Source organism: Sphaerodactylus townsendi, linkage group LG11 (assembly GCF_021028975.2).
Source record: "Sphaerodactylus townsendi isolate TG3544 linkage group LG11, MPM_Stown_v2.3, whole genome shotgun sequence".
Classification (NCBI taxonomy): Eukaryota; Metazoa; Chordata; class Lepidosauria; order Squamata; family Sphaerodactylidae; genus Sphaerodactylus; species Sphaerodactylus townsendi.
In genome coordinates this window covers 72,651,828-72,674,827 of record NC_059435.1, presented here as the reverse complement: position 1 = coordinate 72,674,827, position 23,000 = coordinate 72,651,828, and the positions used below count along the sequence as shown (strand labels likewise).

At 44.8% G+C, this 23,000-nt stretch overlaps 1 protein-coding gene across 2 annotated transcripts in view; it reads left to right on the top strand.

Moving 5' to 3' along the window:
- Positions 1-23,000, top strand: part of CTDSPL (CTD small phosphatase like) — a 74,935-nt gene that overhangs the window by 20,279 nt on the left and 31,656 nt on the right. The gene's annotated exons all lie outside the window — the stretch shown is intronic.

Below are 23,000 nucleotides of genomic sequence, written 5' to 3'. Positions count from 1 at the left end.
TTGGTGCTTCCTTGTATTAATACATATTAAGCACTTAATTATAGAGTGGCACAGTTTTGCTCGGGAAGGCTCCAGGCATGTAGGGAGCAAATGTCCTCATAGTAGCATTGTTCATTACTGAACCATTCGCTGGCCCTGTGAAGACTTGAGAAGTTGAGGCTCGGTCAGGAATCCAGCTGGCTTGTGCATGAATGGCGTAGCTCTCAGAAAGTTTTTTTTTTCCTGTTCATCGTTTTCCAAAGCAGGAAAAGAGCCTGGGCGAAAGAACTGACCTACATTTTGAAAGGTCAGTTCGTGTTTCTTGATTTTAAGCAGTAGGTTGACTTGGTGCAATCTTCCCTAATTAAATTTTACATTAAATTGCACTTAGCATTTTGCATATTTTGTGCATATCAGGTCTTCAGGCCGATCTTCACATCTGTTAAAAAAGTGGGGCGTTAAGATATGTCAATGTAAATGATTTGATTGCTGTTTAATAACGTGTAACAACTAGCTGTGTGCCTGTCTACGCCTCTGGAAACCTGGTTGTTGTCTACTTTATCCTCCCGCCCCCGGGGCTTCCCATTTCATGGTTATTATTTTATTATTATTTATTTAATTTGGTATACCGCCCTATCCCCGGAGGGCTCTGGGCGGTGTACAACACAAGGCATCATACATAAAACCTTCATAAACACAGGTGTAACAAGAGGAGCGAATAAATAATTAACCAATAAACACCTACAGTTAATACTCAAGCTCCATAAACCATAACATTAATTCAATTAAAACAGCAATTATTATATTAAATCAACATCCCGTAAAAAAAACCCTTACTTAAAACCCTCGAAAAGGAAAGGAGAGGAGGTCCTGCATGATGGTCCTGCATCAGCTGCTACTTCCCAGCTGTTCCCCCACTTAAGGTTCCCTGACTGATCATGGCTCTCACCTTATGGAATTGGGGCCCTTGAGAAGGTGAGCGGGAACTCTGCAAGACCTTTTATTGACTGCAGCCATGTCTTAAGGCACAGGTGTCAAACTCGTGGCCCTCCAGATGTTATGGACTACAGTTCCCATCATCCCTGCCAGCATCATGCTGGCAGGGGATGATGGGAACTGTAGTCCATAACATCTGGAGGGCCACGAGTTTGACACCTATGTCTTAAGGGGAAGAACGGTTATGGGTGCTTTTTATTGTATATTTTTTAAAGGAGTTTGTAAGCATCCTTGAGTTATCTGGAATAGTAGAATATATGTGGTAAGTATTTAAATAAATAAATTGTCAGTGTGTAGCAGTTCTGCTTCCGCAGAGCTCCTCTGTGGGGAAACACACAGCTCTTTTCGCGCACACCTGAAATACTCTAACCTAAAAATGAAGGCCTTCCCATGAGCCACCATTTGAGAGGCACGCGTGTTACTCGTTTTGATTTTTTGGCCGGCATCTCTGAGCCGGAGAAGCGATTGGGAGTCTGAGCAATCGCTGTGATCTCATCACCAAGCTTGAGTTCACAATCTAGATTGCTTCCAGCAGGAGACTGTGTAATGCTGCAGAGTTGGCAAGTTCAAGCAGAAGTGACAGAGACTCCAGGCGTTCTCGGGCTTGCTGTCAAACCCCTGAAGATTGGCTTTCAAGGCAGAGTCAAGTCTGACTTTCGTTTGGAACCCCAAAGCCAGATATTGCTGCTTGAGCAGGAAAGTTCATAATTGGAATTGGTAAAGGGTGGGGCTTTTGTGTATGAAACTGAAGAACTTGTGTTTTAGAGCCAGAGGGGTACGTATTTGGTAAATATGTCCATATTTGGTAAATACTTCTTTCTATCCTTTTCCTTTCCTATGTGTCATCCTAAACTTGGACAATCAGCTGTATAAATGTAAATCTGTCAGATATTCCTCCATCAGAGCAGAGAAGCCATGTCAAAGTTTACTAATGAAAGCATCCATTGTGAGAAGTAGTCATCTCATGGTATCTTAAAGTCAAACCAGAGGTGATCCGGGGCTGCAAGAAAGTTTGCATAAGATAGGGTGTTGTGGGTTTTTCGGGTGGTATGGCCGTGTTCCAGTAGCATGTTCTCCTGACGTCTTGCCTGCATCTGTGGCTGGCATCTTCAGAGGCAAAATGTCAGGAGAAAATGCTACTGGAACACGGCCGTAAAACCTGGAAAACCCACAACACCCGAGTGATTCCGGCCATGAAAGTCTTCGACAGTACTTTGCCTGCGATGTTTCTAAAAGGTTAAAGCAGCTAGCAGTGGATTGGGATCAAGACCATTTGGAGTCAGTGGAAGAAGGGAGACGTTCTCTATCTGTGGATAATGTCCCTGTTTGAGTGATAACGTCTGCTTCACTGTATGTTAATTCCCTTACCTGATCTTTTTCTCTTACCGGGTTCTGTGTTGTGTAATTCTGTTTGTATCTTTTAGGGGTTTAAGAATCCCACCCCTCATGTTTCCCCATCTGTTCTCTTTCACTTCCCTTCCCAGTCATCCTCTGAGGAGGCTGTTGGAAAACTTACCCTTGCTTTTCGCGCTTCAGCCGAATCCTCTGCTCTCCCGTTTTGTTTGTTCATGTCATCCTTTCCCATTCAAGCTTTGGGGTTATTTGTGATATCTTTGTTCGTTTGCTGAAGCTGGGGAACATCTTTGGCACGACTACCAATCACAATGTGATTTATCTACACAATATGCATATCTTCTCTTTTCTTCTGCTCTTTCCTCTGGTAAGCAATCTTCTTTTGGTAATTGATTCTTACTCTTCTCATTGTTAGCATTGTTGTGCTTGTTCACTTGTTACTCCATTCTGTTCCTTTCCCTGCAGCTCCTTTTCAGGTTTTTGAGCATTTCTGTGATAATATCTGCCATTTGTTCTTCCAGACTCTGGAATTCTTGGTGTCCTTGACCTTTTCAGTGTCAGTTCTCAACTTTCTATTAATGGACTTATTTCTTTCCCCCCAACAACATTCAGGATTCTGTATAGGGTTCTTTGTTTTGTTGTTTCTGATTTGGTAGTATCTCTCCTGCGTTTTTGTTGTTTCTTCAAGGCTGTCCGCTCATTCTGTTAAGTTAAATATCTCAAAGACGGTTTCCTCCCCCCACCCTCCAGATTCTTCCTGAATTTCATATTACAATTTCTTCCTAGTTTTTATTTGCAATCGTTACTTTTGATACTCATCCCCACTCCCCATGCATTCAGGCATCATGACGAACTGTGGTTAAATTGAGATGGGGCAGTTTGTTGCCACATTCATACATTTTTCTCCCTCCCATCTCTGTATGTACATACATAGGCATGTAAACTTTTCAGTTTGGTCAAGCTCCGGTTTGCCCAGGTGCCTATATTCAAATGTAATGTCAAGGTTAGAGCTTGATCAGACGGGGAAATTTTCACTCAGGTTTTGTACCTGTGCCATCTGAATGCAGCTGTTCTGTCTTCATATTTTGTCAATAGCTGTTATTTTACTGTCTGTAGTAAAACCAGTAGAATGAACGAGGTCCCTCCTTTTATAGTTCCAGAGGATACGCCACATTGACTGGCGGTCGAAAAGCTAGATTCAAAGAGAGTTTTAACTCACAAACACTCCTCCCCCGAAAATCTTTCTGGTCTCTTAACAGGCAATGGCAGAGAAGGGCAACAAGGATGATTGAGGGATTGGAGCACCTTCCTTATGAGGAGAGGCTGCAGCTTTTGGGACTCTTTAGTTTGGAGAGGAGACAGCTGAGGGATTGAAGTCCATAAAATTATGCATGGGGTAGAAAATGTTGACAGAGAAATTTTTCTCTCATACAATACTAGAATTAGGGGGCATGCATTGAAAATGCTGGGGGGAAGAATTAGGACTAATAAAAGGAAACACTTCTTCACACAACGCGTGATTGGTGTTTGGAATATGCTGCCACTGGAGGTGGTGATGGCCACTAACCTGGATAGCTTTAAAAAGGGCTTTTTAAAGAGAAGTCAATATATGGCTACCAATCTTGTTGTACACCGCCCGGAGCCCCTCGGGGACAGGGCGGTATAAAAATCGAAATAATAAAATAAATAAATAAATAAATCTTGATCCTCCTTGATATGAAATTGCAAATGCCTTAGCAGACCAGGTGCTCAGGAACAGCAGCAGCAGCAGAAGGCCATTGCTTTCACATCCCGCATGTGAGCTCCCAAAGATATCTGGTGGCCACTGCGAGTAGCAGAGTGCTGGATTAAATGGACTCTAGTCTGATCCAACAGGCTCTTTCTTATGTTCTCCTATGAGGTCTTGTTTGGAGTGGGGAGATTGCAGTGTGTGGTCATTTTGAGGGGGGGCATATAAACATGGCTTCTGTTGCATTGGGTATTTTCACCTTCAGTGAATGGCTTGCATTTAAACGTATTCATTGGCTCCATCTCCTGCTTGTTTTTTCACTTCAATCAGTGCCTGTTCTTGACTTTCATTCACATAATTGGCCCACTCATTTAATTTAGCTGTTATTTTTATATTTTTACTTCCTGTTGGCTCTGTGCCGTTAATTAAGTTTCATGTGTTTCTTCCATTTTGCATTTTTCGCTCAAGGAACTTGGTGTCAGCTGATATGCAGTTGTTATTTCCTTCCTGTGTAATAATGTTTTCAGGTGTCTGTGTTTCAGCTAGACCAAGGTGCTGCAGTTGTCATTTTGGAATGGCCTTTCCTACTTCTGTTGAAGGATGGGGTCTGTATAAGATTGGATACAAACACGCACAAGATCTTGACCTTTTAATTTTCCATTACTTTCTCTGGACAGTGTTCCCATCAGTTTTTGACTGTTCTAATTTTGTAATTCTTGCATAAATTCCAGTGGATCATTTTGGCCGCTGAATTGTGCCTCTGTTTGTACACAGTCCGGGCAATCGTTTTGCAGCAGCTGAGTACCTGATCTACAGTTTTGTGGCCTTCCTTGCACAATCTGTACTTCGCATCACCTGAGGATTTTTCGATTCTGGCCTTGATCGTATTTGTCCTAACCGCCTGCTCTTGAGTGGCTAAAATCAGTTATTCTGTTTGCTTTTTCAGCGTTCCAGTTGTTAACCCCAGCCAGGTCTTTTTGCTGTCCATCTTGTCCTTGATCTTCTTCAGGAATTGGCCATGCAATGCTTTGCTGTGCCAACTTCAGTCCTCCTTTTAATCACATTTTTTCTGTACTCCTGCTTGGTTCTCTGGGTTTTCAGTAAATGTCTGTTTTTTCACTTCAATCAGTGCCTGTTCTTGACTTTCATTCACATAATTGGCCCACTCATATTTCTCTTCCTCCACTGTTTGCTTTACTTGCAGTAACCCTTTGCCATCAGATATCCAGGGAAGGTACAGTCTATTAGTATCACTATGTGGGTGTAAAATGTAGTGAATTTTCATAAGCTGTTGAGTTTTTCTATCCAATGCATCCAAATCAGCCTGTGTCCAGTTTGTGATTCTGGTGGTGTACCTGATGAGCAGTATGGCCCAGGTTGGTGGCCTTGATAGTATGCCTGCTATTTAATTTGGTTTTCAAAATTTTCATGATCCTCTGGGTGTGTTCTGTGCTGACCACGGTCTTCACTTGCCTGTGCTTGATGTTAACCAACTGCGAAATGTCCAGGTATTTATAGGCTTTCTTTTGGTTGCACTTGATTTGTTGGCCATCAAGCATTTCTGTGCCGTCACTCTCAGTAATCTTGTCCCTCTCTGTCACCCCAGTTGCACACCACTCCAGGCCAAACTCGATTGAAATGTCTGTGCTGAATATTTGGACTGTGTTCACTAGTGACTGGATTTCTGTGTCTGATTTCCCATAGAGCTTCAAATCATCCACCCACAGCAAATGTGATATTTTTTCTGAGTCTTTGCCCATTTGATATCCCAACTTTGTTTTATTTAAAATCGCTGTTAGTGGGATCATGGCAATGATAAACAGTAAAGGTGGTCGTGAATCACCTTGGAAAATTCCTTGTTTGATTTTGACTGTTTCATAGTTTTCATTTCCGACTGTCAGTTCAGTTCTCCACTGTCTCACTCTTTTTCAGTGAATACTACTTATGTTTTTGCTAGTATTACTCCTCCTCTGTGTATTCAGTCTTATCATCTAGTTATAATTTTTATTTATTCATGCTTTAGTAGCTTTTTTCTTTATGGACAGACTTTTTCCTTATTTCTCTACTAAGAAACAAACTTCACAGGAATGGTAAATCACGGTGTCCTGTTTGCCATTTAGGATTAAGTAAGTTTTATAGTGATATCATCCTCTGAATGTTGTGATTCTCTAGTACAGTGATGGCGAATCTTTTCGAGACCGAGTGCCCAAATTGCAACCCAAAACCCACTTATTTATTGCAAAGGGCCAACACGGAAATTTAACCTGAATACTGAGGTTTTAGTTTAGAAAAAACGGTTGGCTCCGAGGCACGCGTTACTCAGGAGTCAGCTTAGTGAAGCAACTGTGCAATGCTTCCAAAGGGTGAATCACGATCCTAGGAAGGTTTACTCAGAATCAAGTCCCATTGCCAGCAACCGAGCTTACTCTCAGGTAAAGGATCATGCCCAGGCCTGCCTAGATGTGTGTGTGTGTGGGGGTGTGTGTATGTGATTTTCCACCCCCCTCCCACATAATGAACTCTGTGCGCGAGTGCCCACAGAGAGGGCTCTGAGTGCCACCTCTGGCACCTGTGCCATAGGTTCGCCACCACTGCTCTAGTATCAGTCAGGAGAACTTTCTTTTGTGCTGAGAGATCTGACCACAACTTTTGTAGAGCAGGGGATATTTCTAGAAGAATAACAGTTTGTTGTGAAATGTGAATGGGGCATTTCCATTAGTCCTCATGGACTGCAGTGACTTAAGGCAGAAGTAATAAGTAGTCCCTTGATAGCCTATAAATGCATGAGCACTCAGTACAAAGTCATGTTAAGACTCCCCCACCTTTAATTCCAGCAAAGTCAGTTCTAAGATTGTTAATATTGGGAGGGAATATTATCCATACCCTTAAAGTCATTCAGGCTCTTTCCTTACTTCCCCTCATAAAACCAGTCTCTAGTATGCAGGTGCTCATAGAGTTGATGGGGTATGGTGGTAGAACAGGAGGAGCTGGGGGTTTTACGCTGTTTTTTTGCTTTGTTAAATGTTGTTTGATTCCCTGCTTGGTCGAGCATTATGGGACTTGTAATAGCTTGTCTGTCGGCCAATATGGATATACCTATCTTAAAACCAATTTTATACATACCAGGAAATCACATTAACTTTAATACAATTTAATTTTCAAAAGCCGTAGTATCCTATAGGAAAAGCACAACACGTATCTCATATGTTGTGCTTGAATAAAAGGGTAATGGTGTTTGATATTGCAGTATAGGGTTGTTCAGAAAAGCACAAGCCAGGATTCAACGAATAACTTAAGGCGTACCCAAGGGGTTTCAGAAGACCAAGGGAGGTTCCGGCTTTCTTTTGGTTTTTGAGTTGTTGCATCGCTTATCTTCTGGGCATATCCTTCGTTTCAAAAGTGGGGTGGGGGCTGATCCTGCCATGTCCAAAACTTTCTCCAGGGCATATTATTAGTTGCATGATTATTTAAGGAATGCCCTACTTATATGCTGAACTCCACACAGTGCTTATATGTCAAGTTTCTTAGTACTGTCATTCTGTTAGTATCCCAGAAAGAAATAAGGAAGTGATATTATAGTGAGAAATATGTATGGGGCAGAGCAAATATGTGTGGGTAGAGCAAATGTTCTCCATCTTCTATATTAGAAGTACTTCCCAATGGAATTGGGGGTAATCGATTCAGGGCAGAACAAAGGAAGTGTTTCTTTACTCAAGTGTTCAACTGTAGAATTCACTGCTGCACTGGATGTAGTGTGAGGCTCCAGCATAAATGCCTCTGGAAGGGGATAGCATGGACTCGTGTAGCTTGAGTGGCAGGGGGGGTCTTTGAGCGCATTTACATTATTATTGTTGTTGTTATTTTTACATATTACTTATTACTTAGAATTGTAACGTCATCTTTTAAAGAAGACAGTGGTTTGCCCTGCATGGCTGATTACCCACGGCCGGATCTGCCCTGCCCTTGCCCCGCTCTGGCGCAAAAGTTGCGCCAGAAGTTCTCTTGCTTTCCCCGGGGGAAATCAAGAAGCACAGGCGGGGCAAGAGGAAGCGCACAGGGACAAGAACTCTTGCCCTGACCGACTTCTACTCCTGATGCGCGTTGGGGAGGAAGCACGTTGGGACAAGATTTCTTGCCCCAGCATGCGGCAGCTGCCCCATGGGTAATTGGCCCATGTTTCCCTTCTTGTTGCGCCTAGCTGCCTGTTAAAATGCCGTTTTGGCATTTGCCATAATGAGCGCGGAAAACCATTGCTATGATACGTATATATAAAACCCTTTTGGGGGGAATTTACATCACCTTGAAAGGCTTAGATGATCACATCTGTATTTATTTACAAGTAGCCGTTCCACGTAGATAATTTCTGAATGTATACACATTATAAAATCAGAGTGCTTTCCCTTCATTTTAGATCAAGTCTTTGGTTGTCCTGCCTGGATTTTTTCCGAGTACATTGGTTTGGAACGGGAGTGTAACAGGAAATACTGCAGAGTCTGTGCGTGCATGACATTCCTTTCCCGCCCTGAGAGAGGGGCCAACAAACAAACCTTTCTTCTAGTAAAAAGAGGAGCTGCACAAAGTTCAGCAGCAGATTCAGCCACAGAATTCAAACATCCTTTTCTGCCGATGAACAGAATTCAGCCTGCAGTGTTTAAATCTGGGGGAGGGGAATTAATGTCTTACCTTGTGGGAATGTGTCTGCTATGATCAAGCATCTAGGATTATTGTAATAAAAGACAATGTGTCCGGAATATAAAACGAGTCAAATAAGGGAGGTATAGATTAATTCGGTTTTATTGTGCTCAGTTTTCAAATTTGGTGTGTTTGTAGCTGTATGAAATGCAGTTATATTTATATATTAAAATCAACTGTGCCGGGTAAGGGTTTATGGCCTTACAATTTATTTTGAATATATCCCATATGGGGGGGAGGAAGGGGTTGTCGGAGAACCTGTCTACATGGAATCCTACATTTGGGGGTACATACTTGAATATAAAATGGCTGTTAGGTTTAAGTTATGTGTTTTGCCTTTGAGGATTAAAGGGGTCAAGTCTACCTTCATACTGAGTTGGCCTAAATCTGTGGCTTTTGTTGAGCATTCCTTAAGCTAGGCAGAGATTACAAAATCCAGGCTGGGTTTTCACAACTGACTATTGTCTTAATGTTCTAGTAGAAGCAGTTGGAAATTAAGAAGAGTTTGACTTTGGATTTATACTTCCCCTTTCTCTCCTGTAAGGACACTAAAAGAGGCTTACAAACTCCTTTCTCTTCCTCTCCCCACAACAGACACCTTGTGAGGTAGGTGGGGCTGAGAGAGTTCTGAGAGAACTGTGACTGGCCCAAGGTGACCCAGCAGGAATGTAGGAGTGGAGAAACAAATCTGGTTCATCAGATAAGACTTTGCTGCTCATGTGGAGGAACGGAGAATCAAACCCAGTTCTCCATGTTAGAGTTCACCTGCTCTTAACAACTACACCATGCTGGCTTTTAATTCAAAGCAAAGGTTTGTACTCTGTGCTGGTTTGGACTTGACTAGTTTTCTTTGACCTTCCCTGACCCGCATGGCCCAAGCTAGGCTGCTGTTCGATCTCAAAAGTTAAGCAAGGTCAACCCCTGGTTATTTCTCAGATGAGAGACCATCAAAGAAGTCCATGGCAGGCAATGGCAAACCACTTTTATTCTCTTTGAAAACCCTACAGGATCTCCATAAGTTGTGACCTGATGGCGCTTTCAGACTTTCCATCCCAGTTTACTCTGAAGATTCGCTCTTGTGCAGTACTTGTCAGAGTTCTAGCCTCCATGGCAACCAAGAGAGAATTGTGTAGTGTAGTAAGTCACTTGCAACCTGTGACGTACTAAAATGTTACCCACCGGCTGGAGACATGAGCTTCTGTCCAGACCTTAGAACTTGCTTGCCTTCAGGCGCATGTGTTCACATTCCCAAATTGGACACTCCAGTAGACTCCTTAAAAATCATATATACAGGTAAGCAGCTCATGGTAAAAGTTTTGTAAAGTTTTGCAACTGCCATCGTTCAACATTGCTTATGAAAAGGATTAAGGACTTCCTTCTTTCAAAAAATGAAATACAATCTTGGATAAGGAAAGACTCTTAAAATGTCTTTCCTAGGTTTTCAGAGAACCAATATTTGCAGTGTTCTTAATATTCTTTAAAAGAACAAACTGAATGGAAAACAGGAAGCACAAACTGTTTCCTAGCTTTTTCAATTTCTTCTAATCTAATTTATTTAGCCTTGAGAATATATATTACATAATTTGCTAAGTGTTTGACCGAAAAGAGGAAACGGAAACAAATTGAACATAATAACAGAACAGAATTGGCCTTTTTCTCCCTGGGACAGTGAACTGGAGTTGCTTAGCATTTTCTAGTGGATCTAACAAAATACCAAGTATTTAAGCGGTCAGGAAGCAACAGTGGTAAGTGCCTTATTATGCTGTGTGCTGGTTCTGATTGCAAATGGAAGGGCTCGTTGCAGTCCAGATGAGAAGCAATTGTTTGCTTTACCGTGGATATGCAGTCTTTGGCTGTGCTGTCTGTGCAGTGATTATTTTTATAGCCTTCCATTGTTTGCTACACTTATACAGCATTAACTACAGTTAAGGTGTCATGGTTCTGACTGTAGTTGCAGGAAAGGCATCTGTATGTGGCTGATGGTCCTGAGGTATGGATTGGGAAGCCCGCTCATCCCATTGAAAGCAGCACAGCACAAATAGTCAACTTTTGGTTGCCGGTTGAATTCCGAATCATCTTCAAGGTGTGGGTATTGACCTTTAGAATAGAATAGAATAGAATAGAATCTTTATTGGCCAAGTGTGATTGGACACACAAGGAATTTGTCTCCGGTGCATATGCTCTCAGTGTACATAAAAGAAAATACATTTGTCAAGAATCATAAGGTACAGCACTTAATGATTGTCATATAGGTCTAGTAAGCAATCAGGAAACAATCAATAGTAATAAAAACATAAAATGTAAAATCATAAAATAAAATGAAATGTCAGCACAGGCTATAGTCATACAGTCATAATTGGGAGGAGATGGGTAATAGGAATGATGAAAAAAGTAGTGCAGTAATTATATAATAAATATATAATAAATAGTTTGACATTATCGAGGGAATTATTTGTTTAACAGAGTGATGGCATTCGGGAAAAAACTGTTCTTATGTCTAGTTGTCTTGGTGTGCAGTGCTCTGTAGCGACGTTTAGAGGGTAAGAGTTGAAACAGTTTATGTCCAGGATGCGAGGGGTCTTTAAGGCCTTACGCGGCCTGGGACCCTCGTACCTTTGGGACCGCATTACCCCATACGTCCCTCGAAATGCCCACTCCTCTTCGCATGCTCTTGCAGAGGCCAATTCTACTGGGAGATCCCTGGCCCCTCAATGACGCTGCTGGTTCTCCACTGGCCATTAGGCCTTTTTTTTTACTGCTCTGGTTCCCGCCTGGTGGGAACACTCTACCACTGAGGCATTCCATCCGGCCTCCTGCGGGACCTTGGAGAGTTCCACAGGGCCTGTAAGACCGAGTTGCTCCACCGAGCCTTTGGAGAGACCAGCCGCTGAGGGTGCCCCACCCCCCACCCCTTGCTCTACAGGGGTCCCTAACATCATCGGGACCCATTATTTTCTCTTGGGAGGGTTGCATATGGGTTTGTGGGATACTGTTTTAGAATGTAATTGTTTTAACTTATACGTATGTTTTTATCTATGATATTGCACTGTTCACCGCCCTGAGCCCTTCGGGGATAGAGCTGTATATTAAAACAAATAATAAATTAAACAAATAAATAAATAAATAGAACTTCAGCATTGATTTGTTTTTGAGCATGCCCTTGGGTGCTTGGTCCTGCAAGTGATGCACACGTATTAGACCCTGTGTGTATGCAAGCAGATCTTCTTATCAGGACCAGAACGAGGGCCTAAGAGCAAGTCAGAGTGCTCAGATGTCATATTGTCATTCTGTCCTATGCACACCTGCACAAAGAGAAACCGCAAGGATAGTCTCTCCTCTAAATCTGGTACAGTGACTTTAAGTGCCCCTTTGTCGAATTGCGCTGATGTGAAAATTTATGTAGCGAACCAATTTTGCAATTCCCTTCAAGGTTTCACCTTTTTTTAAAAAAGGGCTCCGCGCAGGTTCATGAAGTTGTTCGCACAAGCAGGGGACTCGCAAAGACTTGTGGAGGGGGTATCTAATTTCCATCCCTCCACAATTTCCTCTCTCCCTTCTCTGAAAGTCCCACAGCCTCTCCTCTTTTCCCACATTCTCCCCACCCAAACTTATCTTTATCTTCACCTCCATTTTCAACCTTCTTCCAGAGCTTTTGGGAAAACTGTGATCCAGTTGTGCAGGGTTAGTGGCTGGGCATAATTGCACAGCGGGGAGCCTGTAAGGATTTCCTGGGAGCACCTCATGTTTCCTGCAGCCCTCTCTTTCCTTCCTCCTTCCTTGCCTCCCTCTCACCCATCTTCCCACCCACCCTTTATCTGCCATCCACCCCATATCTTAAACTGCATTTGTGTGACTGGTCTAGTTGCAGTTGCCAGAAGCGGCCACTGGGGGCATTGGTTTCTTAAAGCTACAGGCACTCCTTTTATATTTGGGAGGGAGGGGGTTAGCTTTCCCATTGTTCTGAAGATTTCAGATTTTTCTTCAACCCTGGAGTGTTTTTCAGGTTTGGAGAAAGATCCATCTTGTCTGCTCCAGAATCTCTAGATTTATGTATCCACACATTGGCCATTTTGAGAATTAGGTGCTATGATTTGTATAGTACTTTCAGTGTTCCTCACATATTATCACACTAATTCCTAGAAGGAATTGCTCAGTTCTTGTAAGGAAGTCTTCCAGTAGATGCTGATGTTGTTCTCTTCTGGCAGAAAGGAGAATGAGAGGAAGCAGTTTGCGATTTAAATTTGAGTCTGCCTGGATCGTGCCTCGTACTCGCCGCTGTTGTACTGGGCCATTTATGTCCCCCTGCCATGTTTACTGTCACTAACTCAGAGCACATTGTTTCAAAGAATCTTCAGGAAAATTGTTTGGGTAACGGCAGTGTTTTCCTTTCAAACTGTGAAGTTGAAGAAAGGCTGTTTTAATTAGGACTGAAATATGCATCCAACTTATTGGTAGAGTACTGTAATAAAACAGAGATTGGCTGTGCGCTTGGAAGGAAGGAGTCTGTGAAGTGCATCTGATCACCGCAGTATGCTGATGCTGAGGACCTTATGTGAAGATGTTTCTTCATTGTAGCTTGTTTGTCGTTTACTGTCAAAGGCAAGAGACGTTCAGAGGTGATTTGCCCTTTCCTGCCTCTGCAACTCGGCCCTGGCATTCCTTGGAAGTTTCCCCTTCGAAATACAATCCAGAGTCAGGGCTGAGAGTGTGTGGGATCGGCCCAAAGTCACCCAGCCAGCTGCATGACCTGAACCTAGGTTTCCCAAATCCTAGTTTGACTCTTTGTGTCATGAACCAGCCTCTGAGTACTTGCCAGGATACTGAGGTCTCTGATGCAGGACCTGACTGCTCCTGAGGAAGACCAGACAGCAGAGCCACCTCCCAGCCCTTCCCTGCCTAGTGATGTGCAGGTGGAGGAGCCTGCAAATCCTCCTAGGGAACCCAGTAATGAGTCAGCTGTGCACAGGAGGCAGAAGCAGAGGTAGCTGCTGCAGAAGCAGAGGAGGAGTTCTCATACTGCAGCAAGATATGGAAAGATAGACGTGTCTGCCTCTGATGAGGATTAACTTTGCAGAATCCCAACCCCTTGAACAAGGCTCCCTATACAAGACTTGCTGTGAGCTTGCTTCTGCCTGGGTGCAACGAGTGTGTTTCCTGTTGCCTCTGTGTGCCTGGTCTACTGCAGATTCCCAGCCTGTTTATCTGATCTCCTGTGCTCGTGACCTGTTGAACTGACCCGTGACTACGCCTTTGCCTGCTGCCTGCCTTGACCCATTGGACTGTCTTCTGACTACGCTCTGCCGCCTGTTCTGTCCTGCGAGACTGGACCTGACCACGCCTTTGCAGCATTCCACGCCCTGCCTGCCTGCAGCACCCTTTGGTCACTACACCACACTGACTCTCTTGCAGCTGTTCAGCCCAAGGAATGTACAATTTTTAGAATGGTTTGAATCCTTACGAAAGATACCCTTCATGTCCTTTACGTTTGCAATTTAACTTCGCTCAGTCACTGCCTGATGGAGACATACCCTGTGAAAATTGCGTTGACGATGGCGCTCAATCCACATCGATGCAGTTGGCTGAAGTGAGTTTGAGAGAATGCAGAAACCAAACCTTACTGAAAATTCGTTGTTTCGGAAGCTCCAGTACAAGGAATCCTTGCTTGACGTATTTGCACCTTTTTGTAGCCTCCTTGTGATTGATTTTTTCCCCCCTGGTATGGTGCTTTTTAGCCCTCACGGTTCCTATGGAAGTATTAAACAGGAATACAAACAATCCCCAAGCATCAGCCTGCGGGACTCCAGCGTAGTGGGTGGCAGTGAGATGACTTCCCCTTATTTGTTCTGAATCTAATATTAGGCTGGGGGTTCAGGCATACTGGCTGTGCAACTCCAAACTTATCATTAGCACCTCATTATACTGGGTTATTGCTAAGCAGCTATCCCTACATGTTCTGCCTGGAAAAGCACGGCTGCCGTGATGTCACTCCAGAGATATTTGCTGAGCACTGCGTTTGGAGTGAATTTATGGCCGCATCCTGCAAACAGCTGCTGGAAGTGTTGAGGGGAAAGTTCAGGAAGGTGTCCAGGAAGGAGCTTGTGAGTAATAAGGCAGTCTGGGTGTCACAACACATTTTCAGCATACAGCAGTGACTGCAGGTCCCCTGCTTTAAAGCAGTTGCCCCCAACCCCTTTTTCACTCGCGTACCCCTTGGCAGCCCATTTCTACTGGAGGCGGGGGACATCTTGATAAGGTGTCTTCTTCACCAATTGCAAGGAGGCAGGAACTAATTAACAGACTAACACCCTCTTCCTGTGAGGTCACATCGCCTTCTAGCCTCAGTATTCTTTCCTGTCTGCAAGGAGTGAATGCTTGTTTGCTTAGCTCCATAGGTGCCTAGCATTTAGACGTCTTGTGTAGGTTGTCTGTGTGTGTGTTCCTTGTTGTCTCCCCTTGTCACTCCCCTCTCTGTTGAAAACTAGTCTTAGCAGGGGAAAGAGCCGCACAGGGGAGAGTTAGTTTTTGGGGCGATAAAGTCTCCCACCTTTCTTGGATTGCACAGTGAGTTTCCCGCCAATATGGTGACGGGCTCCTTCACCCCCCCTCGGGAGGGATTTATCTGCTCCGCCGCGGAGGGCAGCCGTCCAGTAGAAAGGCCCTTCACAGTAAGTATTCAATGGACCCTTCTCTGAAATTGTATTCCCATATTAGCAAATTCATTTCATAATTTTTTTTGCATACCCCCAAACTCTCTGGAGTGTACCCCTAGGCGTACACGTATCCTAGGTGGAGAACCACTGCTCTAAAGTAAAAAGATGAAGAAGAGTTTGGATTTATACTCCACCTTTCTCTTCTGTAAGGAGACTAAGGGTGGCTTACAAGCTCCTTTCCCTTCCTCTCCCCACAACAAACACCTTGTGAGGAAGGTGGGGCTGAGAGAGTTCAGAGGGAACTGTGACTAGCCCAAGGTCACCTTCAGGAAAGTAAGGGGAACACATCTGGTTCACCAGATAAGCCTCTGCCGCTCAGGTGGAGGAGTGGGGAATCAAACCCGGTTTTCCATATTAGAATCCACCTGCTCTTAACCACGACACCACACTGGCTCTAATGTTGGACAAGGAAGAAAGCTGATGGGGAAAAAGTAGATACCTTTGAAATGTGCTGTTGGAGGAGAGCATTACGGATGCCATGGATCGCCAAAACGAAGCATTAGTGGGTTCTTTGTCAAATCAAGCCTGAACTGTTTGTAGAAGCTAAAATGACTAAACTGTTATATTTTGGTCACGTGATGAGAAGACAAGAGTGACTGGAAAAGACCGTCATGCCAGGGGAAGTTGCAGACAGCAGGATAGGAGGAAGACCCAACGCAAGACAGATTGGCTTTGTAAAACCACAGTTCACAGACCTGGGTGAGGCTGTTGACGATAGGACATTGTAGAGATCATTGGTTCATAGGGCGTGACTTGATGGCACTGAACACCCACACTAGTTGGGCAGTTGTCTTAGAAACAAGAGAAGTTGTTTGGAATCGGCCGACAGAAGCAACGGACTGGGTGGTTCAGACTAACATGCCAGGAGCCCTTGAAGCATGTATAGCTGCACTAAGACTTGCAGCTTAGCTGAGCATGTTTTCAGAGAGCCTATAAAAAGTATTATAGATGCATTATAGAAACGAAACTAATTTGCAGAGCGATTTAATTTAACTTAATTTGTACTCTGCCTTTACAACTATTGATGCTTCTACTGTTTCCTGGCTGTGTTGACCTTTAAGGCCTTACGCGGCCTGGGACCCTTGTACCTTTGGGACCGCATTACCCCATATGTCCCAGCTCGACTTCTGCGTTCAGCAGTTCAGCAGAGGCCAATTTACTGGAGGTCCCTGGCCCCTCGATGACGCGTCTGGCCTCCACTCGGGCCAGGGCCTTTACGGCTCTGGCACCGGCCTGGTGGAACACTCTACCATCTACCATCCGGGCCCTGCGGGACCTTGGAGAATTCCGCAGGGCCTGTAAGACCGAGCTGTTCCACCGGGCCTTTGGATAGACCAGCCGCTGAGAGTGCCCCCTCCCCCTTTGCTCCATGGGTCCCAAATACCATCGGGACCCTCTATTCTTTTTCGGGAGGGTTGTGTAAGGGTTTTGTGGGTTGCTGTTTTAGGATATAACTGCTGTTTTAAACTGCATGTATGATTTTATATGATATTTTATACTGCACGCCGCCCTGAGCCCCTCGGGGATAGGGCGGTATATTAAATCAAATAAATAATAAATAATAATAATAATCTGTCATAAATCATCCTGCCGTCGACACGACCTGCTGGTTTCTACTTTCATATATGAGAACCAGCATGGTGTAGTGATTAAGAGCAATGGACTCCAATCTGGAGAATGGGGTTTGTTTCCCTTTCTCCTCTGCATGAAGCCTGCTGGGTGACCTCTCAATCCCACCTCTACCTCACAAGATGTCTGTTGTGGGAAGAGGAAGGAATGGAATGAGTAATCTTATCAGGATATAAATCCAAGCTTTTCTCTTCTTCTGGTTAAGTGGACTCTAATTTGGGGAACTGGAGCAGCAGTGGCGTAGGAGGTTAAGAGCTCGTGTATCTAATCTGGAGGAACCGGGTTTGATTCCCCGCTCTGCCGCCTGAGCTGTGGAGGCTTATCTGGGGAATTCAGATTAGCCTGTACACTCCCACACACGCCAGCTGGGTGACCTTGGGCTAGTCACAGCTTCTCGGAGCTCTCTCAGCTCCACCTACCACACAGGGTGTTTGTTGTGAGGGGGGAAGGGCAAGGAGATTGTCAGCCCCTTTGAGTCTCCTACAGGAGAGAAAGGGGGAATATAAATCCAAACTCTTCTTCTTTGATTTCCCACTCCTCCGCATGAAGCCTGCTGGGTGACCTTGGGTTAGTCACAGTTCTCTCAGAAGGAAAGGTGATTGTGCTTTGAGAAGGTGCTTTGAGAAAGGTTGGGAAAAGTGGGGTAGAAACCAACTCTTCTTCTAGCTCTTCATTCGGTGCTTTACGGTGGACTCTGTGTGTTCTCCCATTTTAACGCTGGCTTTAAAAATAGGGACACAGAAAGTAGGTTGTCATTGTGATTTGTCATTGCAGTACCTGCCTCTGAAACATACTTGACAGGGGGCCTCTCCCTTTGACTAGAACACCACCGTGTAAAACATTTGGTGTTCTTTCCTGCTCATGTTGCTGCAAAGCCGTATGAATTTGAATTCAGGTTAATTCTTCTCTGGTTAGTCACAAGCAGTGGCATACCACATTTGGGATATGGGGTACCCCACGTCCTTGGGGGCACGCCCCGGCCACCCACCACTGAGCCCCTGCCCCCTCCCCCCTTCCCTGTATGTTGGTTTCTGCCCTGCCAAGGGTCTGGGGAGGGCAGGAGCTGGCCTGCAGAGAGGCGGGGGGTGGGGGAGACTCGGCAGCGGGCGGCTGCGCTGTCCGCCTGGGCTGCTCGCCACAGAACCCCAACCTTCAGGGAGGCTAGGAGGGTGGGGCGCCGCAGCGGGCAGCTCAGTTGGCTGCCACAGTGCCGCCCAGCCCAGGAGCCGGCCTGCCCCCGTGGTGCCTGTCCAAGCCACACACCCCTGAGCTCTAGTCTCCCTGCTGGCTCCCTTATTGCAGCAGTGGCGTAGGAGGTTAAGAGCTCGTGTATCTAATCTGGAGGAACCGGGTTTGATTCCCAGCTCTGCCGCCTGAGCTGTGGAGGCTTATCTGGGGAATTCAGATTAGCCTGTGCACTCCCACACACGCCAGCTGGGTGACCTTGGGCTAGTCACAGCTTCTCGGAGCTCTCTCAGCCCCACCTACCTCACAGGGTGTTTGTTGTGAGGGGGGAAGGGCAAGGAGATTGTAAGCCCCTTTGAGTCTCCTACAGGAGAGAAAGGGGGGATATAAATCCAAAACTCTTCTACTCTTCTTCTCTTAAGAGGGGCGCAGGGGGATCGGGGAGGTGGTCATGTCCCCGGGCACCATGTAGGCCCAGTATGTCACTGGTGTCAAGGTTCCTGTGCTCTGATTAACTTTATTTAAAAGTGTGTAAAGCATATTTGGAAGAAATGTTGCTTTTGCCCTGTGGAGAAGTGGGGTTGTAATCAGCTCTAAAAATTGCATTAAAACAGGGAGTCTCTTCTGTAGGCCGAGGGAAGAGTGAGCTGTCCATGGAGCAGTAGGAAAATGTTCTCTGGAAAGAAGAGAGCAAGAAAAGGCTTCCGATGCTTACTGAGTACTTTTGTTTGAAAGCTTCAGCCAAGATCTCTAATAAGTGAATCTTTTAAGTGCTTAGCTTTTTGTTTTTTGTTTTTTTGGTCTGTTGTAGCGAATGGAATAATGAGTTATTTTTCTCCCATTGTGCTGCTCTTTATTATAGCATTGACATGGGCCCTTGGAAATTAAATTACTGTGAACCTCAGTCTTGTAAGCGTGTACGTAGATTAGGGGAAAGCAAAACTCTGTGCCAGAGTGGACTAAATTAGCATTCTGATTGGCACAGAAGTGCAGCTCCTCGTGGTGCTTCAGCCTTGTTGACTGCCTCAAGGCAAAGGTTAATGTGGCAGCCGTGAGACAAACCTGGCCCCTCTGTGGCATCAGTAAGGCCACAGACGGACGAAGTCATGACTTCGCGCTTCCTGTGGCTTATGTCAGTCGCGCTGCATCCTCGTTGGCTCCTTGAAGGCTATTAGAGGGTGGCTCTCAGCCCTTCCATTCAAGTTGTTTGTAGCTGCATCAGTAAGTATTTATTTAAATCCAATTGGTACGATCAGCATGTTCAGCTCTAAGTTTCTGATGCCAGGGTAAACTTTTGAATGTGACTTCAGACTGGAGCTGCGGGAAAATGTGGAAGAGATCCCCATTCTTTAGATTCTGCATTCAGTTATTTTTAAAAATGGCTGCAACGACACTGGGTTTCTTCTTCAAGACCCCGATCTGTACAATAACCTGCTTTGTGTGTAAATTCTGCTTGAAGCATGAAATATTAAGATGATGTTGCCTGGATCAAGGGTGTCCAACTCTGGCCCTCCTGATGTTCATGGACTATGATTCCCATCAGCCCCTCCAGCATGGCCAATTGGACATGCTGGCAGGGGCTGATGGGAACCGCAGTCCATGGACATCTGGATGGCTAGAGTTGGACACTCCTGATCTAGATGGCTAGAGTTGGACACTCCTGATCTAGATGGCTAGAGTTGGACACTCCTGATCTAGATGGCTAGAGTTGGACACTCCTGATCTAGATGGCTAGAGTTGGGCACTCCTGATCTAGATGACAGTGCACAATGAATAATTTTTAACTGACATTTTCCAGGCTTTTGAAGGCCTCGTTCGGTTGACCTTTGACTTGTCTAGAGCAGCGTTCTTCAGAGTGGTAACCCTTTCAGAGTGTGGCTTTGGATTCAAACTGCTTCTTTTTTCAGCCCCCTTACCCACTCAGTGTAATTGTATAGGTATGGAATTAGTAGCCCTTGACTGATTCTTTTAGTGCAGGAGTCTCCAACCTATGGCTCTTTAGATGCCCATGGACTATGATTCCCATCAGCCCCTGCCAGCATGGCCAATTGACATATGTTGACTCTCACAAACGGACGGCACACATACAGGTGGGATTCATTCCCTGTAACATACGAACAAGGCTATAGATGGCCAGCATGGTGTTGTGGTTAAGAGCAGGTGGATTCTAATCTGGAGAACTGGGTTTGCTTCCCAACTCCTCCACCTGAGTGGCAGAGGCTCTTCTGGTGAACCAGGTGTGTTTCCTGCTGGGTGACCTTGGGCTAGTCACAGTTCTCTCTGAACCCTCTCAGCCCCACCTACCTCACAAGGTGCCTGTTGTGGGGAGAGGAAGGCAAAGGAGTTTGTAAGCCCTCTTGAGTCTCTTTACAGAAGAGGAAGATGGGATATGAATCCAAACTCTTCTTCTAAAGGGGAATTAGACTGATTCATGGAGGACAGAAACATCAGTAGCTATTAGCCATGATGACTGAAGGGAAATTCTGAACACCAGTGCAAGGGGGCTTTGGCATATAAACGCTGTTTGCTGACTGTGTTGGTCAGCTGGGTTGGCAGCCGCGTAAAGTAGAATAGTAGGTTATATGAATCAGGTGATCAGGCATGGATCACGTTTCTAGCTCACTGTGACCATATATTAAAATCAACATTTAATATAGAAATAACATCCCAACAAATGATTAGTACTTTTTAGGTAGCGGTCTAGGAAATCCTGGGCCGCCTTAGAAGTGAATTTGGGCTTTCTTACTGTGTACCCTAGAACATGCTCCACGTTCTTTCACTTGTGGCAGAGACTTGCAAAGATTCCTTCACAAAATGCCAGGGTGTGGGAAATGTTAAGTGAAGGCAGAAAAGTTGTAAACCTCTGCTATTAACTACTCCCCCAACCCATTTGCTTCTTAGTGACCCTTCTTTCCCCAAAGCAGGGGTTAGTCCTGGCTTTCCGTTTCCTCCAGTGGAACACAAATTGCTTCCGAAGAATCCAAGAGGTGTTAACCTTTGTACCAGCAGAGATCACCTATTCAGAAGCAGGTGTCTTTGTAACAGGAGGACTCTTGAGTTAGAACTCACCTCTGTTTTGTGACTGGCCTCAACCTCCCCCCTCACAACTTTTGTAGTTGGAGACAACTCTCCAGCCCTCCGGGGCCGCCATTTTTACGGTGGCTCACAGTACCTGTTCTCATAATCCAAATGTGTCCATAGGCTCAACAAGGTCACTGATCTATCTCATCATCCATTCTGAACGACTCCCTTTTCCCCCGAGGTAGAAAAAAGCACTGTTTGATGGGGAATGTGAACTATAACTGCCTTGAAATTTGCTCCATGGAAAAGTTGATCACAGTCCTTTGGTGAGTCAGCAAGTTGACTGTGGACATATTCATATCAATAAACGGCATCGTGTGTCTTGAAAATAGCAAATGAGTTCCTTTCTCTATATTCATCGTTTCCTTCCCGTGGACTGTTTCAGTCATAAACTGCTTCAGAATGTTTAGGAAACTGATAGATCCAGTTGGGTCTCTTCCTCCCCTAGATCATTTAACCTGGTTTAGTTCTGTGCAATTCCTTTTGACAGGTGTTACATTTATGGCACTGAGAAACCGTACCGTGGTTGGTTTGTCTGAGTTAGTGTGTATCAAGAGTGTTTGACGTGTTCTAAGAAAACTGTTGAGGTCCTGATTTTGGGAGATGGATTTATGAAACTTTTTAAACCTTTGCAGAGGTAAACCAGGTTCCAATCCTGACTTGGAACAGGTTTGGTTGTGGCATTTTAGCAGGTGTAGTAGCTGGCAGTATTGCTTGTATCTGTCTTCTTCGTAAACAGTATCCAAAGGAGTTCTTAGACAAATATAAGGACCTTGCACCTATTATAATTTTTGTCTTTGTATAACTGATCTTCATGCCATTCCGCAAACTGCTTTTAAATCTCTTGTTACCATTGAAGAAAAACAAATATGAAGCCCTTCCCCTCTGGTGTCATGCAGCTAACTTCTCAGGTTCCTGGATCCTGGATGAAATATCAGAACTGCTCACACAGATACCACCTGTGGGCAGACCTGTGTCCTTAAAGAAACTCTTGATCACGTGCCTCTGAGCCATGAAATCTGTGTCTCAGTAAAGAGGATGTGGGGAGTGATTCTCGTATCTGTAGCACAGTACTAACTAGCATATCATATTGTGTTGTCTATATGTCTAACAAAGATTGTTGTTGTTGTTATATTGTGTTGTCTGCTGTGACAAGCGGGTGGTTCCTAATTTCTTTTATCCCCCATGTGAGACATACAGGGGCAATTTGGCATTTCCCTTTTTGACTGCCAGTATAAAATAATGTATGGTGTTCATGTGCCTGATGATTTTTAATGCCTAAAAGCTTGTATGAGCCCATTTGGCTTAGCACATTCAATTATGTATGGCTCTTCAATGCGTATTGCACCATTACCAAACTTGGTACTGTGGGCAAGTTTACAGCTTCCGGGAAAGGTACAAAAATCACTCCCTGAGCTAACAAGACTAGTCCACTGGCCCACCAGCGAAACCACCAAACTCCGTGTGTCTTGGAACAATTTCTCCCCGTAGAGATGTTCAATGTATTGTCGAAGGCTTTCACGGCCGGAATCACTGGGGTGCTGTGTGGTTTCCGGGCTGTATGGCCATGTTCTAGCAGCATTCTCTCCTGACGTTTCGCCTGCATCTGTGGCTGGCATCTTCAGAGGATCTCTGATCACTTGGGT